Source organism: Parus major, chromosome 11, assembly GCF_001522545.3.
Source record: "Parus major isolate Abel chromosome 11, Parus_major1.1, whole genome shotgun sequence".
In the NCBI taxonomy this organism is placed as follows: Eukaryota; Metazoa; Chordata; class Aves; order Passeriformes; family Paridae; genus Parus; species Parus major.
The window spans coordinates 5,111,946-5,128,083 of NC_031780.1; the positions used below are offsets into that span (position 1 = coordinate 5,111,946).

The window sequence follows — 16,138 nt, forward strand, 5'->3', positions numbered from 1 at the left end:
TCCCTAAATCCTTAAGAGGATTGTGATACAGCTTATAGGAGCATCTTAGTGGCTGGATGCTCAGCTTCTTATTAGATATGTCATCCATCTCTACACCCACAGTGACTTGAGGAGAGACAGTGTTTGCATTCCAGCTTTGCTAATTGCACACCTTAAATTAGGGGAAAGATAACTACTTTTCTTTGTTCTTTTGTGTGCGTGCAGTGCCGGGCTTCTGAGTACAATGCAGCGATTCCATTCTGTAGGTCTGATTTTAGATATGCTGTATCCATCTTCTTGATTTTAGTTACAAAACTGGGAGAAAGCTGTAACAGAAAGGTGAATGATCAGGGTAGTCATACCTTTGTTTTGAACAAAGCATAGAAAAGCACAGGATCATACCAGATAAGTACAGAAAAATAAAGGAAAAGGTGTAATTACTTTTATTGATGTATCTTTTTTTTTGTGAGATTCTGTTTTACTTGCACTCCTTTGTTGTTCCCTATGTTCCCTGAAATGTCTCTTGTTCTCCTGCTCTTATTCATCTTTATTTCTTCATATTTTACAGTTGAAGAGAGATGAGAGCTGAAAATGTGTTTGGAAGAGAATAATCTGTGTCCAGTCTTGGCACAGGCTATTTACAAGTCCTGTCTCAGTTGTCTTCATTACACTGATATACTGCTGGGATGTTCCTGGTGGTGATGGTGATGGTGGTTTCTCAGCAAAATAGGCTCAGTCCAGACAATGGACAGTACACCATAATTTTGTTGAAAGTTCCCTCATTCAGATCATGACTTTTCTACAAAATCCAGAGCAGCTTTTCTAGTAAAGAATGTGAGGAGATGACAGTAAATGTGATTTTTAAGGGAAAAGCCAAAAGGGCAACAGATTTTCCTGATTGTCCATTTTTAGAGGAGAGTAACTTGCACATTTCCTGAATGAAAGAAAGCATGAGCCAATGTGTGGGGGTGCAGGAGAGATGTACAGCAGTCCTGTGATGCCACCCAAGTGAGCAGAAACAAATCTCTGCGGCTGGACCACATTTTTCAGGTTAGTTCTCAGTGCTGATCTTGGTTACCACCCACACCTTTATTACTGAGAGTTTTTGACCTAAGTGCTGCATTGAAAAGGGTTTGGAGGTTTGGCCATATTAGCCATCTTGAGTTATTTAGTTTCTGCAGCTTTAGGGAAATGAAACTTTGTATATTGCTTGACAAGATTAATTGGTCTTTAGGAAAGTAACAGTTGAGCTTACATTAATGTTATCTTCCTGTCAAATTAATAGATTCCAAAGTGCTGGAAGCATCCAGATCCAAGGAAGAGAGTCACTTTATAAGCACTCATGCACTAGACTTTGACAAGTTGCAGTTAATTTTTGAACTTCACTTTTTGCAACAGATTCTCAGAAGAATTTTGTGATATCCACTGAAAATTGCAAACAGCACATTATAGTGGCTGTGCTCTTGTCTCTTCTGTACTCTGGGGAGATCAAAGAACTAAAGCAATGCAAAGACTTGGCATAGTATGGTTGTTCTGCTCCAGAAGAGACCTAGGTGAATGGTCAGGAAAAGAAGGTCTTGGGTTGAAGTGGAGGGTGAGAAAAATGAGCAGTGTAAATATAACTGGAGAATTCAGCACTGAGTACATCCAGTTTTCAACTGCCACAATAATAAACCAAAGAGTAACAGTGACTGTCAAATGCAATTATAAATATCTGAAATAAAGTCAGCTAAAATAAAAATGAGATAAAAATCAGATATGCTGTAAAGTCTATGGATCCGTGGTTTTTTCCACTCCATAATGGAGACACACCTACCAGATCTGTAACTATGACAGAGGAAACATTAGCTCAGAGAACAAACAACAGTTTGTTCTTACTGACAAGTCTTATTGACTTACTAGGTTCCAAATTCATGCAAAACCCAATAATACAAAGGGAGTGTTTTGGGGTGTTTAAGAATACATCCATTTTTTATTTTTTTTTTTTTTTTTAATTTCAGAAAATCCACTGGAAAGTGGGTCTAACTGTCCAGCCTGAGGTATCAGCTGAAATACATTGACAAGGGAAAAAAGAAAGTGCTGCTTATTTTTGAATAGCAAAAGAATGTGGTGGTTTCTGGTTAGCTCTGAACATGCCATCAAGGATGAGTTGTTCCTTAAAAGTGTGACAGATTATGTCATGAGCAAATACCCTGTGCAGGACAGAGATCATGTGTGATACAGAGGAACCACACAATTACCTCAGGGTCCTGCACTGCCAGCCTGGGCCACTTGTCCAGCTGAAGGGCAGGACTGGTAAAGCTGTGGAATTTAAAGGTTGACTTGCAAAAGACTGGATTCTGATTGCAAACCTGTTCTGTTGGATAATTTGCACTGTAGAAAAACCTGTGAATATTTATTGGTGATTGCAATGTTCTGGAATCTGTAGGAGGACTCCTTGATTAGCTGCTTTTCAACCTAATTCCATTTTGTGTAGGGTAGTTTGGGGTGTCTGTGTTCCAGAAGAGTCAGGTGAAACTGGAGAGCACACAGGGAAGGTTTTGTGCCTGGCAAAGGTGTCTTTGAGATTTGCTCAAGACTTTCCTCCCTAATTAAATGGGTGTCTTCCTTGACTTTGATCTGATGAGTCATTCATCTAGAAACTACTTACATTCTGCAAGACATCCCTGAATAAGTCTCTCAATTTATTTATATCTGTAAGATGATTTAACACCAAGTTAATGATTTAGGGACCTATCTGATTCCCAGGAAAGCTAGTCAGAGACTCTCACTTGTCCCCATCTAACCAGCTGGGTATAATACCTACTTACATTTAAATACCGTTTACATTTCCACAAAAGAATTTATATTGCTTTCTAATACCTTGGATGCAGAGCTTTTTATAGATTACTACCCCATAAATCGTTAATCCTTACTTTTTAAGTTATCTTTCATTAGAAATGGAACAAAACCCAAAGCTACAAGTACAGACCTAAACCCTTCACATTTTGAGAAGTTCCAGATTCAGGCACCTTGAACATAAACTTCATTCTGTGGCTTTGGATTTAGACTAAACAGAAAATAAGCCTATTTTCAGGTTCCAATTTGAACATATGGTGAATTCTTAGGAAATTATTTGGCCTGATGGGTTTGTGACACTGGGAGAAGGTTGAAATCAGAAAAGGTAATTTCCTTGCTCTCTACTGAAAAGCAGTGAAATTGATTTGTTCCTGATATTGCCTGTCTCACGAGGGGCTCTGGAAGGACACTTTGGGAAACGTGGAAGCCGAGCACTCTTTGGCTGTTGGTGTCCCTGGGGCATCCAGCTCCTCAGGAGGAGCCTTGCAGGAGGGTGCTGAGCTGGGCTGCTGGGAGCACGGCTCTGGATGAGCACACAGGACAGCAGAGATAATAATAATTAGTGCAAAGGCGTGTGGGGGAATGTCTCGCTCTCGCCGAGGACAGCACGGAGCTGCACCACCCACGAGGCATCACTGGGATGATGACTTAATTGAAAAGAGTTGCTCAAGAATGTACCAGGTCTGGCACAGAGTTAGAAACTTCTGCTTCAGGTAATGTTTTAACAAGTTGTTTTCTTTTTGCTGTTGTCACCTGAACCAGAAGATTCAGGTGCCTGCTTATTGCGTAGATACACCTCGGGTTATGCACCAAGCCTGGTTTTTTTTCTTTCCTTTGTTTTGTTTCTTAAACTGGTTGCATTTGTGTGCTCAGGCTTCTTCAGCACTTCAGATCCCAAGTGAAACAAGAAAGGGGAGGATGTAGAACAAAGCCACCATGAGTACACAGGTGAGAGGTGGAGTGTTCTACTTCATTCCAGAGAACAGGAATCATATCTGGTCAGTCAAGCTTTTATTCCAGCTCTAATTTTTATAGAAAATGTTTGTAGGAAAATTAAGCACTTGAAGTTAGACTCCTAAATCTAAATTATGTAGACTGATTTATAACAAGAATTGAAAGTCCAACTCTTTCTTACTGATTGTAATTTAAGGTTAAGTGCAAAAAAGTAACATCAATATCAATGATACATACCAAAGTAAAAAGGAAAATAACCTACCCTGCCTGACAATTCCTTCTCCTTTGAAGACACACTTGCCTCTTTTTCTTGCCTTCAGAGAAGCATTATTTATCTATTTATTAATTATTTATTCTGGAAGAATAACTTATTTAAGTTATTTTGGACAAAGAGGAGAGAACCCATTCCTATATCAAGCCTCTTCAAACAGCACTGAAGTTCCTAAGTTTTGAATGGGCTGGAACTTGAATGTTTTTGGTGATGTGCACTGTGGCTCTCTCTGGTGATCCTTGGTGCTTGCAGACAGAAAAAAAAAATTGACTCTGCTGCAGGTGTTGCATTGCTGCTCTGCTGTGGTCTGGCATTGCACAGGGACCTGTGGCTGAGGACAGGGCTGGTGGCTTTTGCACCTTCACTTTCTGTGTGACTTCAGATCAAACTCCTGACAGCTCATGGCTTGTGAAGTCCACAGGGAAGGGAATATTTTTTGTCATTGTTTGTGGAGGCAAGTGTATAAAATCTATGGGAAGCTGTCCAAAACAAATTTGGGATCTTCATCAGATTCTCTGAGTTGTGAAACAAGGTGGCAACCAGGCTCCAATATCTCTGTTCATAATCTGTGCCACTTCCAGACCTGATCTTACCCTGCCAGGTCAGTGACAGACACATTCTTGTCTTCCTGATGTCATCAGAACTGATGCTGCCTCTCTCCTAATTGCCCTGTGCGCATTTAGTGCAAGGAAACATAAATTTGGAACTTTGTTAAAACACCACTTAGAGCACAGAAGAGTTTATAACGGTGGCAGGTATGCTCAGGTGACCTCCTGTTCTATAGAGAGTGAACATCTGTCCTTTCTTAACACTGCTCTAAGAAGAGATGATCAACCAACCCATTCAGCACAGCCTGTACCATACACACTGGTGCTGGCACTGACAGAGATCCAGGTGATCCAAGCCCTGGAATGTTGCCGTGTTTTCCGCACGGGGAAAGAGAAGAAAAAGTTTAAAGCAAATATCCTATTGTCCCTTATCTACAGCTTGTCCAATTTGAAATCACAGACTTGTTTCTTTATGAAAGCACCCAACAGTGTTTCATTTCAGTGACCTGGCAGCCTAATGCTGACCAAGCTGGCTCCCAGGTAGAGGTTAACTTCAGCCTAACCCCCTTAGCCCTAACCACTTTTGGGAAAGTTTAGTTCAGCTGAAAGCTTCTGGTGTTGAGCAGGGAACCTGCAGACATCCACTGAACCCCACTAAGCACAGGGACTGCAGGGGTCTGTTTGCAGCCCCTTGTGTTTTAAAGCTGCAGAGTTTCTGGGCACAGTCCAGTTGGATGTAAACAGCATTCCTCTGCTGGGGTGGCAAACGATACCTTCCTCCCTGCTGGGCCTCAAGATGTAGCCAAAACTTGTTTACTCTGTAATTTAGAGTTCATTGTAATCTAAATAGAGATTTTTGCAATGCAAATAGGGCTGTACAGAATGTAATACATTTTATTTATCGCTACTGTTAATTATGACTATATAGCTTATCACTCATCACATAGCTTGGATTGCAAAACACAATGTCTCAAACACACTTTAACTCTCAGATCAGGATCAGTAAAGAGAATATATTATACTTTTAATATGCACTTTCCCCCACAATATTTTACAATAGCCTGCATAAACTCCATTTTGCAAAAAAATGTTTCCAAGAAATGAAAAAAAAGAAATATCTTGATTCATGTGCAAAGGTAGCTTCTGATTGCATAAAGTGGGCAAAACAAGGGTCCTTTTATTTGGTTTCCTGGAGTGCCCAGTTGTCCTGGCTTTACATATGTATGAGGGAACCTGCTATTAACCTCAGAATTCTGAGTATTAGAAGATCATCCCATAATGATGTATTGCTAAGATAAATAATTGCAGTTCATGGTGGCTAGAACAGTCTGGTGGACTCAGTTCTCTTTAAAGGTGCTGAAGCTAGAAGTGGAGTGCAGAGGTTTAGGAACAACAATATTCAGTGAAGGAAAAGTCTTCTCTCTCCTTGGCCTGTAGGAGGTGATCTAGGTTTGCTTCTTCTCTAATTTACACCTGTCATAAACTGATAATCATTCTCAATAAAAAATGAAATTAAACTACTGCCCAGTGAAGAGGGATGAAGTGGTTAATGTTAGTTACATGCCCTGATGCTGGACCTTGGCCTTCTGACAACACCCACCATTCTTGAGGTGCCTCTGCAGATAAAGAATTCCCTGCAGCAGGGATAAAGTGCTAAATGCTTCACTGTTGTCCATAGGATGCCACAACCCTTATGCCCCAAGAGGTTAGAAATCTTTTATTAGCTGATTACTGTTTTATGTTAATATAATTAGTCTAGATCTAGGAAGCTGTGAGTTTTACTAAACCCTCCAGCTCCTCCTGTAGCACACTGCATTTCAGAAGACAGTGCACCTGGGAATGGGACACCCAGAGAGAGCTGGAACCTCCATCTATGCACCGAGGCTTTCCAGACCAGAGCCAGGTTTGATCTGCATTTGGCAATATCCCTGTGCTGGGAGGAAGGTGGATCTAGATGGCAGCTACAGATTTCATCCAGTCTCTGCATCCTCCTTTCAGCTCCCCAGCTCCTGTAAGTCCGTGATAAGTGCTGGGGAGCCTTGCACAGCACTCATCACCCTCTTATTGGAGATGATGGCTGGTCCTGCAAGGACTGCAAAAGTGGGGATGTGGCAGGAGATCCCAGTGCCTAAATTCCCACCCAGCCCATGCACAGTGCTCCTTCCCACAATAAATGAGTAGGAGGATTAGGTTGTGGTGTGCTGCTGGATTTTGGCCTAAAACGGTATTGAGGACATGGCTGAATGAGTAGTTTGAGGGGATGCTGCATCTTCTACACCCCAGTGCCTAAAGGAGCTGCTGGTTTTAGCTGAATTTTGCCACAATAAATTATTTTTTCAGCAAAAAAATTTACTGGTGAGACTGGCCAACATAAGTGAGTGTAGTGCTGGATGGAGATGCAGAAATCAATGTAGATATTTGGTAAACTGGGATATCTGACAATGCTGGAATTAACAAAGCTGGTTTAGCATTTCCCCTGCCAGTATCCACTCTTGTAAATAGGAATTTAATTTTTGTTGATATAATTGAAATAAGCAAAATGTTTTGTAGAGTGAGAAGTTCTCTCTACAGTGTTTTCTCTGATACCTGAAATTCAGAGTGGACGTGACATATTGTTCTGATTTGAGTTTCATTTAATTTGAGCATTATTATAATGCTGAAATAACAGGAGAGTGGTAGCAAGTGCTCTGCATTTGAATGTATTATCTTAGGTCTCACCAGCTGCAGAAGTTGCATTTACATAGACAGATGGTGGTGTAAGAGCCACCACTACTGACTGTTCCACAGCGTTAAGCAGTTTTTCAGTCTGTGTAAGAGGCAATGTTTGTTGTGTTTGGAATACTTGCAGCAACCTGTTTTGTTTATTCTTATATAATCAAAAACCCCAACAACTCCAAAACCAGCAGTCACTGTAGCTGGCGTAAAGATGGAGGCAGTAAAACTGTCATGTTTGAAAATGCCATTTGGGAGCTTCCACAATTTATTTTCTGAATGATTAGGGAGGCTGTCACAACGTAAAAGATTTGGAAGTAACCTGTCCAACATTCAAAGGTACATGGCTTGTCACAAGAGCAGTTACACTGCAGCTATATCCTTGGTGATGTAAACAGCTGTCAGCTCTCAATTAAATAGGGATCACTCCATGGCTTTGCCCTGCCTCTGAGATAAGGGAGTCTTGTTGTTTCTGTGCCAGAGCATCTACCTGTGCGCAGAGCTGCTCAGCAGATTGCTGGTACCAGTTGCTTCCAGTGCACAAAGTACTGACTATTACCAGGAAATAAAACAGCCTGATGCTTCTTCCTCTAGCTGAGGTTCATTGCTGTACAAGGGCCAGGAAAATCCCTCCTGGCCGAAGTGCAGGGACCAGCCCAGCTCATGTGGCCGCTGGCCCAGGTGTGTCTGGCACTGCTGGTGCCGTGGCCTCTGTCTCAAGGTTACTGTTGGTCATGGGAGCACCAAGCAGCCCTTTCACACTCCTGGTTGAGAAGAGATGGCCTTGTCTTGCTCTGTGCTCTGCTGTCTCCCTGTGTAATGTACCAGGTGTAGTCATGAACATAATGAAATATTTGCAACAGTGTACATGCTCACAGGGAGGTCTGGATTGAAACAAACTGAACAAGCTTTACAATATTTTCTCCAAGAACCCAACTGAAAAGATGTGCTTTCCACCACAATGATGCTGTCAACCCAAAAATATTACTTTATATTCCCAGGACAGATCATTAATAGCATTTCAATCAAAATTTGATTATAATAATCCTAACCTGTTTAGTACAAGCCCCGTATTTTTTTAACTGGATGAAAATAATATTACTATCGTAAAAATAGTTAAAAGAAGAAGATGTATTTTGATATTGAGATAATTTAAACTCATTTCAGCAGAGACTATAGACTAGGGGCAAATGTTTTCTATAAAGCTGCTCTTTCTAAACACCAGCGTTTATGAAAGTCACATCCACTAAATCTGTGGGTCTGTCTCTTGAATGTTTTATCTAATTCCAGTGTTGCTAGCACGTCAGAGGGTTGTGATTTTTGGGAGGTTTCCAGTTGTCTGGTTGAAATCCAATTGCTTATTCATGGATGAAATCTGATCAAGATGGAAGATACTGCAATGAGTGGAATTACCTTTTGGCTTTGATGAGCTGGTTTAAGACTAGAGAGAGAAGTAAAACTCTATTATATATAATTTTTTCTCTCTAGTTCTATTTATTTCTTTTCCCTCCCCTCCATCCTTGCTCTTTTCTTTGGGCACTTGGCAAATCCACGAGTGCCGTTAATGTTGCTCCTTGGCTGAACATTAAATGTGTATTTTTGAACACAGCCTCCCTATCCTGCACCTCCCTGCAATGCCCCAATCCTGTTGGCTCAGGGATTGTATTTGTTCTTGGAATATCCCAAGGGAAATCCCATCACTTTTCTCACATTCACATGACCTAATGATTGTTTGAAAGCACCCAATTTTGCAGCTTCTTTCTTTTAAAGTCTGAGTTTTGAAGTTTATGTATTATATTGGACTTTGCAGAACTTTAAGTCAGTTCACTTCTTTTGGCCCAGGCATGAAAAACTTTACTGGAAATTATGTGGTGTCCATGTAAACACTGGGATATAGTTGAGCAGTGGACATTTGCCTTGAAGACAGAATACAAACAATGAAAAGACACCGACCTTTAGCCCACAGTCATTATCTGTGGTACCTCAGTAACAGACGTAATGCCTTGTGCAGAGTTCAAGGTTCTCATATTTAAAGATTGAGGGATTTTCCTTTCCCACAGAGTTAAAAAGAAAATGCTGTAAGTAAAGACAATGTTATTTAAATTAATAGTTTAAAATATGTTGTGAATAACCTGAACAAGTGTAAAAAGCCCCCATGCATGCTAGTCAATATAGGATATTTTTATTTGCCATTGCAGTCTACACCACTTCTGTATTAACCATCTTAAGCAAAAATATGCCAGACCATTTGGGCCTTAGGATAATGATGTTGTGATTTATTGCACTCTGCATTTCCATCCTGCAGCAATTACCAGAAGAGCTGATAATGGTCTGCAATTTGTTTTCCAGAACTGGGAATAGCTGCCAGCACTGCTCTCAGGGAAAGGCAGTGGCTGTTTACCTGCCCTGGCCAGCCAGTCCTGGGAGGACAGGTCAGTGAAACCCTTGGGAATGCACAAAGTGCCAGCCTGGTGAGCTGAGAACAGCTGCTTCTGCTGCAGTGGGACCCAACAGTACAAAAACTCACTTTTTATTACGTTTCTATAAAAAATATGAGACCTGACTAAAAGAATGGCTAATGTATCAGTTTTTCTACCCTCTAGTTCACTCACATAAATTTAAGATGTGTCCTTGATTCCAAGAATCAAGTGACACAACCCTGTTTTTAAAGAGCTCACAGCTCTAGCTATTGGTGGAGGTTCTTTATATTGGAATTTACTGTAAGCACTTGTCATAGTAATATGAAATCTTTATAATCCATGGGGTTGGAGATGCTTCCTGTTTTGAAATGGTTTCTTGGTGACCTTGGTGTCAATGTATTGGGGCTCCACACACATTTTTCAGGACTTGATCCTGCCCAGCTGTGACAACAGTTTGTCAGCTGACAAGAGATGAGACCCTGTGAATCTCAGTACAAATGACAAATATGATTTCATACCTATTGAAAGTTTTTGTGTTTCCATTACTATCAGAAAGGTTGGTTTAGTTCCCTTTAACAGGAAAGGGATTGTAGACTACAGAAAAGTAGTTTAACAGAAGGTATCATAGTCTAGGTCTTGGTAAATGTGCGGAGTAGGATTTCAGCACTTAATGAACTGAGAACATCAAGTGATACACAAATATTTTACAGACTGAGAAAAAGCTTTTTGGCTTCTCTAAGAAAAAGAAAAAGGTTGGTCTATATGTTATCATGAAGCTAATTTTTTTTTATAAAAAGCTACATTTGTCTTAGCCTCTATTCTGTCTCCTGCTGCTTCTCCTGGTGTGTTTCCACTCTGCTGTTCAGTACCTGGTATTTTTCACGAGCAGTCATACAGGTAGCAGTCTGCTACTGGAGCAAAAGAAATACTTACATGATTCTAACTTTTTTAGGCTTGGTATTCAAAGTTTTGGAATGGTAAAATGATCTTGCACTATGCTTTATTTAAAGGAGAACAATTAAATGGTTTACCTTACTCACAATAACTACTTTCCTGTAACATGGCTGGAAAGAAAGAAGGAATCCTATTGACATTCCCATTGGTGAAAGTCAGAACATGAGGGTCTGGATCCCATCCAGTAACAGAACTAAATCCAGTCCTGTGTCAGGATGATGTAACCACCAGGGGATTGCAGATGCCAAGCACAGGTAAGAAAGGGCTCTGCATTACCACTTCTTTCTTTCTGCTTTCTTTCACACTCCTGTTTGTGAGAATTCTCCCCTGCATTCTCCAAAGTCAGTGGAATTCCCAATAAGTTTTCAGGAAGAACAGGAATAACAATTACTGCAGGCATTTTAGTGCACTTTCACTTTGGCAAGGAGACATAAGTATTTTCCCACCATTCTTCTCCCCAAGAGCAGCAAGGAGCTCTTTTTTTTTTACCTTTATTTTTGTCTCCCAGCTTATTTTGCTCCAACACTTCTGAAGGGTTATACTGAAGTCACTCTTCAGTGAGTAACCAAAATAATCAGGTATTAATTACAGCTAAAGAACAAGGTCCAAAGTGTGATTCATTATAATTCTTCAGTTCATCTAGAGTAAATAGGACCTTATCTGTGGGGCTGCCTAGGTTTTTTACCTCAATGATATGTGGAAACTATAGCTCAAGATCTTGGAGGAAACTTTGAACCCACTACACCAGTTTGAACAGGTTTGTGGCCTTTGGCTTTTTAATCTTTGCCTTGGTTCACTGTTAGATTTGAATGATTGCCAAGTACCATAAAAGCCTGGAAATTGGATGTTAATCTTGAAACTCTTATTTAGATTCTTTTCCGAGGAGGATGTTGCACAATAAACATTGCCCATCCATCTGGCCACACTTTTGTTTCAACTCTTATTCTCAATGAGAATGGAAGAAACTCAGCACTTTGCAAGAGTAGACACTGAAGCAACAAAGCATATGTCATTGAAGAAATATGAAGATGTCATTGTTTAAATGACATGTATGGTTATTTTAATTAATAATATGGCTTTGCACTCATGTTAAACCTTTTCAGTAAAAGGTATCAAAAGCAAATGATAATTCACAAAGCAAATCCTTTTATTTTTGTGTCTTCATAGAATAATTTGTGCTTGAGATTGTAATATTTAAGTACCACTATTGGTCTAAGAGAAAAAATTAACCACTTGTACTTTATTTTACTTACTATTACATTTCTATAACTCTTGAGAAAGCAGGGATTTGAATAATGGTTTCATTTTTGTTCTGAATAGATATATATTAGTACTCCTATAGTTTCTATGGAAGTACATTGGAATTAGGAGTATTTTATAAAAAATATCTTTGTATGTTGGAAGTTCAGGTTATATAATTCACATAATGGTTTTGAAAACTCTACCTTGCATGGCAACATTTCAGTCTTTTGCCCACATAATTCCTGTTGGTTTAGGAACTCCAGCCAGTGCTCAGTTGATGAGAAACCCAGACAAAAAGACTGAATTAGTAATACAAGTGATTATTTCCATGCATGTACGCAAATATAAATAATACTTAGGATTTATGCCTGGTAGTGTTTTTTAGCTTCTGCTGTAGTATATGAAGAAAGTGGGTAGCATAACCATACCTTAGTTATTTCACTAAATTTCCCTTTTGTGCATTTATTTGATAAAATGTGGTGCTCTTGTTCATCAGTGGAAGAAGGCAGCAGTATCCAGGGCTTCTCAAGCACTTCATAGGCCTTGAATTTTCTCCTACTCTAAGGACAATAACATCAATTTTTCTTTGTGGGGGATTTTAAGATCTGAAGTGAGCTGTTGCTGATTCCAATACATTGAGACTGGCACCAAGGCAGACCCTGATCATCTCTATGAGGAGATCATGCAGAAAACCCAAGGTAACTCATAACTTGGGTGAACAGACCAAAAGAAAAGAGTTCAGCAAGGAAGCCTGTGTATTTCTTAAAGGTGCTGTCTTCATCAAAGTCCAGCACAGTGAGGATTTGTCACTTGATTTCTTGAACCTGTGCTGATTTACCCTGTTTTTGGTCTGACCCTCTGCTCCTGACATGCTTACAAAGAGCAAACTCTATTTGCAAGTCTAATAATGTGGCTGAAACTGGTAATTACTATACATACTTCTAGAAGATCTATAATATAATTAGCAGCTACTTTGAGTTGCAAAATTACAATAAGAGAAGATTTATGTGCTTCCCTTTAACTAAAGCATGGTTTACTTCAATAAATACAATTCTGAGATAAGAATAAATGCATATTGCATTGGGCAATCTTCTCTGTGACACTGAGATATGTATTACCTCTTTGCTCCAATTATCCAAAATGATGTTGCTTTCCCTTTTTCCCTGCTTTGATTACCTTTTCAAGTGTTCTGTACCACCCTTGCCAAAGGGATGCAATTATCCCTACAGGTTAAACCTCTTGACTTTGGGTGGAGAAGTTGTGCAAACGCGTTGCCAGTGTGGCGGCTCAGTGAATCAAACTTTCATAACTTCTTTCATTAGGAGTCCCACCTGAGAGAGTGAAGAAGCCTTGGTGGTTTGGGTAGGAAAATGACTGAAGCCAGGGAGCAAGAAAGCTGTTCCTGCCCTGGTCTGCCTGGTCCCTCACCATTGCCGTGCTGCCAAAGATTTCTGATTTGTCTCCTCTGATCCTGGATGTTCCAGTGCAGAAACAGTGTCTCCCAGATGTAATTGGCAGCCTTTAGACAATTATTTACCACTTCTCTAGAGCTTCATCGAGCAGAAGCTGATCTGAAGCAGTGAATGAACTGTGTCCGGGGCCTTCTTAGGCTTTGAAACTCAAGGCAGGAGCCTTGCTGGCAACAGGTCCAGCTGTTTATATCTCAGAAGCTCAGAGGATTCTCAGTTCTTATAGGCCAGCTCCATCACAGGGAGTCCTTCCTGACAGAACATCAGCAAAAAGATGTGTGAGAATGCCTTTCACCAGAACTTCATCCCTTACATTGTTTCTCCAGTGGGACCAATGGCCTAAGTTCTTCTGCTGAGGGTTATGATTGCAGAGCTCATTACAAGGGTCTAAACTCTACTGAGAGTCTTCCTTGCCTTCCACTCATGTGTAATATGGTAAAGATAAACTTATTCCACTGCCTTTTAAGTGCTCAGAAAGGATTAAGATTTAAACTTTCTACTGCCCCCTCAAAGAAGGTGGAGTGAACATCACAACAGCCTTGTGACTGAAAGTCTGACTGAAGCTAATAAAAACCTGTTCTCTTGAAACATCCTTGTTACTGCATGAGGAGCACTTCCCCACCCTTCCAGCCTTTGGTTCCCTTGTGCTGCTGTGGTGCAGTTCACTGATTAGGAACAATACTAGATGCACTTGTGATAAACTCTTTGTTGGGCCTCTGATCTGTGCATGGCTGTGCTCTCCTGAAATGGGAAAGCACAGGCTACGTGCTGTGCAGCACTGCTCACCTCGCTGAGGTAACAGCCAAAACACCAAAGAAAAGATCATGACAATAATAATAATAATGATGATGATGATGATAATGATAAAAATAAAATGACGTACTTGGAAAATCTCTTGTATTACCTTGGCTTAGCCTGAGCAATTTATAGAAAAACTCTCAGTTCCCAAATCTTGAATCGGGAAAGAAACTCCCAGATGGCAAAATTAGAGGCATAGTTATAATTTATTTAACAGTGGAGTGGATTTTTGGAGGTAAAAGAGGAAATGCTTCAGATTTGAAACATTGAAGTTGCCTGAAGCACAGAGTGAGTGAATTGATGATAATGTGGAATGCTGGGTTTGACTCTTCATGAATGTGTCCCTATTGCCAGAATTTCAGTCCCAGTTCAGAAAGATTTTAACTATTTTTTGGTAAGGGGTTAGACCTAATGAAAACTTTTCTGCTGATTTTGATACGATTTTGAAAAAACCTAAATGATGATAACCTTTAACCAGTGTATTTTCTAATTCACTCTTGTAGTAGTAACACTGTTTTCCCTAAAAATTGCAGGATGATTTGGGACTTCATCCAACTCATGCTGAAGTCTTTCCACTCGAATAGAATCCTTGGTGAAAAACATTCGAGGTGATTCCTCAGTAAATACAATGCATTGTCTATGATGGGTCTTGCAGCTACTCTTGCATTTATTCCAAGGCCTGGTACAGGATGCATAGGAGAACTGCACAGTATTACAAGTCTTTGTTTGAATTCCATCCTTTTTATTTTGCAGATTTTTTTTTTTTTTAACATCAAAGGAGGAGGAGGAAATTTATGAAAATGCAGACTGTGTCAACATAGTTCAACTTCTCAACTTGTCATCTTGTCTCAGTTCTAACTGGAAGAGCCTGGAGAAGGCCCTATGGCCAACTTGTCAGCTCTAATCTCCCCTTCTACTCTTAGCGGATATTTTATTAACACTTTTTAAGACTGTTTTTTATTTGTTTTGCAGTCTACATGCTGAGACAGCAGCCAGTTTGGTTTTCTTCATCTTTCTCTCTTCTTGCCTGGCTCTTCTGCCATCAGAGTCCACAAATCACAGCAAAAGGGATTGTTGCAGTTTTCATAAATGTGGTGTTACTTGAAAATTATAGACTGCAACTGCTTATTGCAGTTCTGTGCAATGGCTGTAAATTGGGCCCTGTATCTTTCTGGTGACAGTCATTCCCGCAACAGGCCTTTTAGGAAATTGGAAGGGAAATTAAACAAGAGCAAGGGGTAGCCCTCCTTTTATCTTTGACATGCCTTCCTGAAATCCTTATCTATCATATTCAGGCAGAGATGCTGCTGAAATGGTGGTGGATTTAGATGTTGTCTGTCTGGAGCTAAAGACTGCTGATCCTGCATGCTCTTTGAAGCAGGTCTGTCAGCAGGGTCTAGGTACACATAAAATTTTAAGAGTGATGGACCATGATGACATGGCACCAGTGGAATATATTATTTCTCCATTTTCACTGTCCATTCATTTAAAAATTAGCTTTCTCAAAGCCATTTAAAAGGGTTAAGCTGAGCACACTGTGGTCAATGGTAGGCAACTGTTGGCAGAGAAGATTGAGTGGTCAGTAAAGGAGGGCTACATGGTGGCTTTATTTCTCTTGCCCAGGAGATAAAGATGAGTGCACTGAAAGTTCTGCTGTCCCCCCACCCCTTTTTTTTTTTTTTTTTTTCCTATCTGGACTGTGGATTGAAGCATGCAGGAGTAAACAAGCCTGTTTGGTGTTTGGTTGCTCATTCCTTGCAGGATATGTGTGGAGGTGTGGACAGCTGGGATTGTCTGCTCATCCACTGGCCTAACTGCCTGAGCCAGCACAAAGGATGGTAGGTAATGCATAGAAAATTAATATAATATACTGTTATATATATATACATATAATCTAATAACTATACAATACCATACAAGGAAGGAAATGATAAATGCAAGGTGGTTTCTGAG

General features: G+C 40.2%; 1 long non-coding RNA gene across 9 annotated transcripts in view; it reads left to right on the plus strand.

Moving 5' to 3' along the window:
• Window positions 1-10,746: 10,746 nt before the first annotated feature.
• Window positions 10,747-16,138, plus strand: part of LOC107210020 — a 204,986-nt gene continuing 199,594 nt past the window's right edge. For all 9 annotated transcript variants that reach the window (XR_004499070.1, XR_004499068.1, XR_004499069.1 and 6 more), the window contains exons 1-2: window positions 10,747-10,930; window positions 15,947-16,023. This is a non-coding gene — a long non-coding RNA (uncharacterized LOC107210020). The remainder of the gene's footprint in view (window positions 10,931-15,946; window positions 16,024-16,138) is intronic.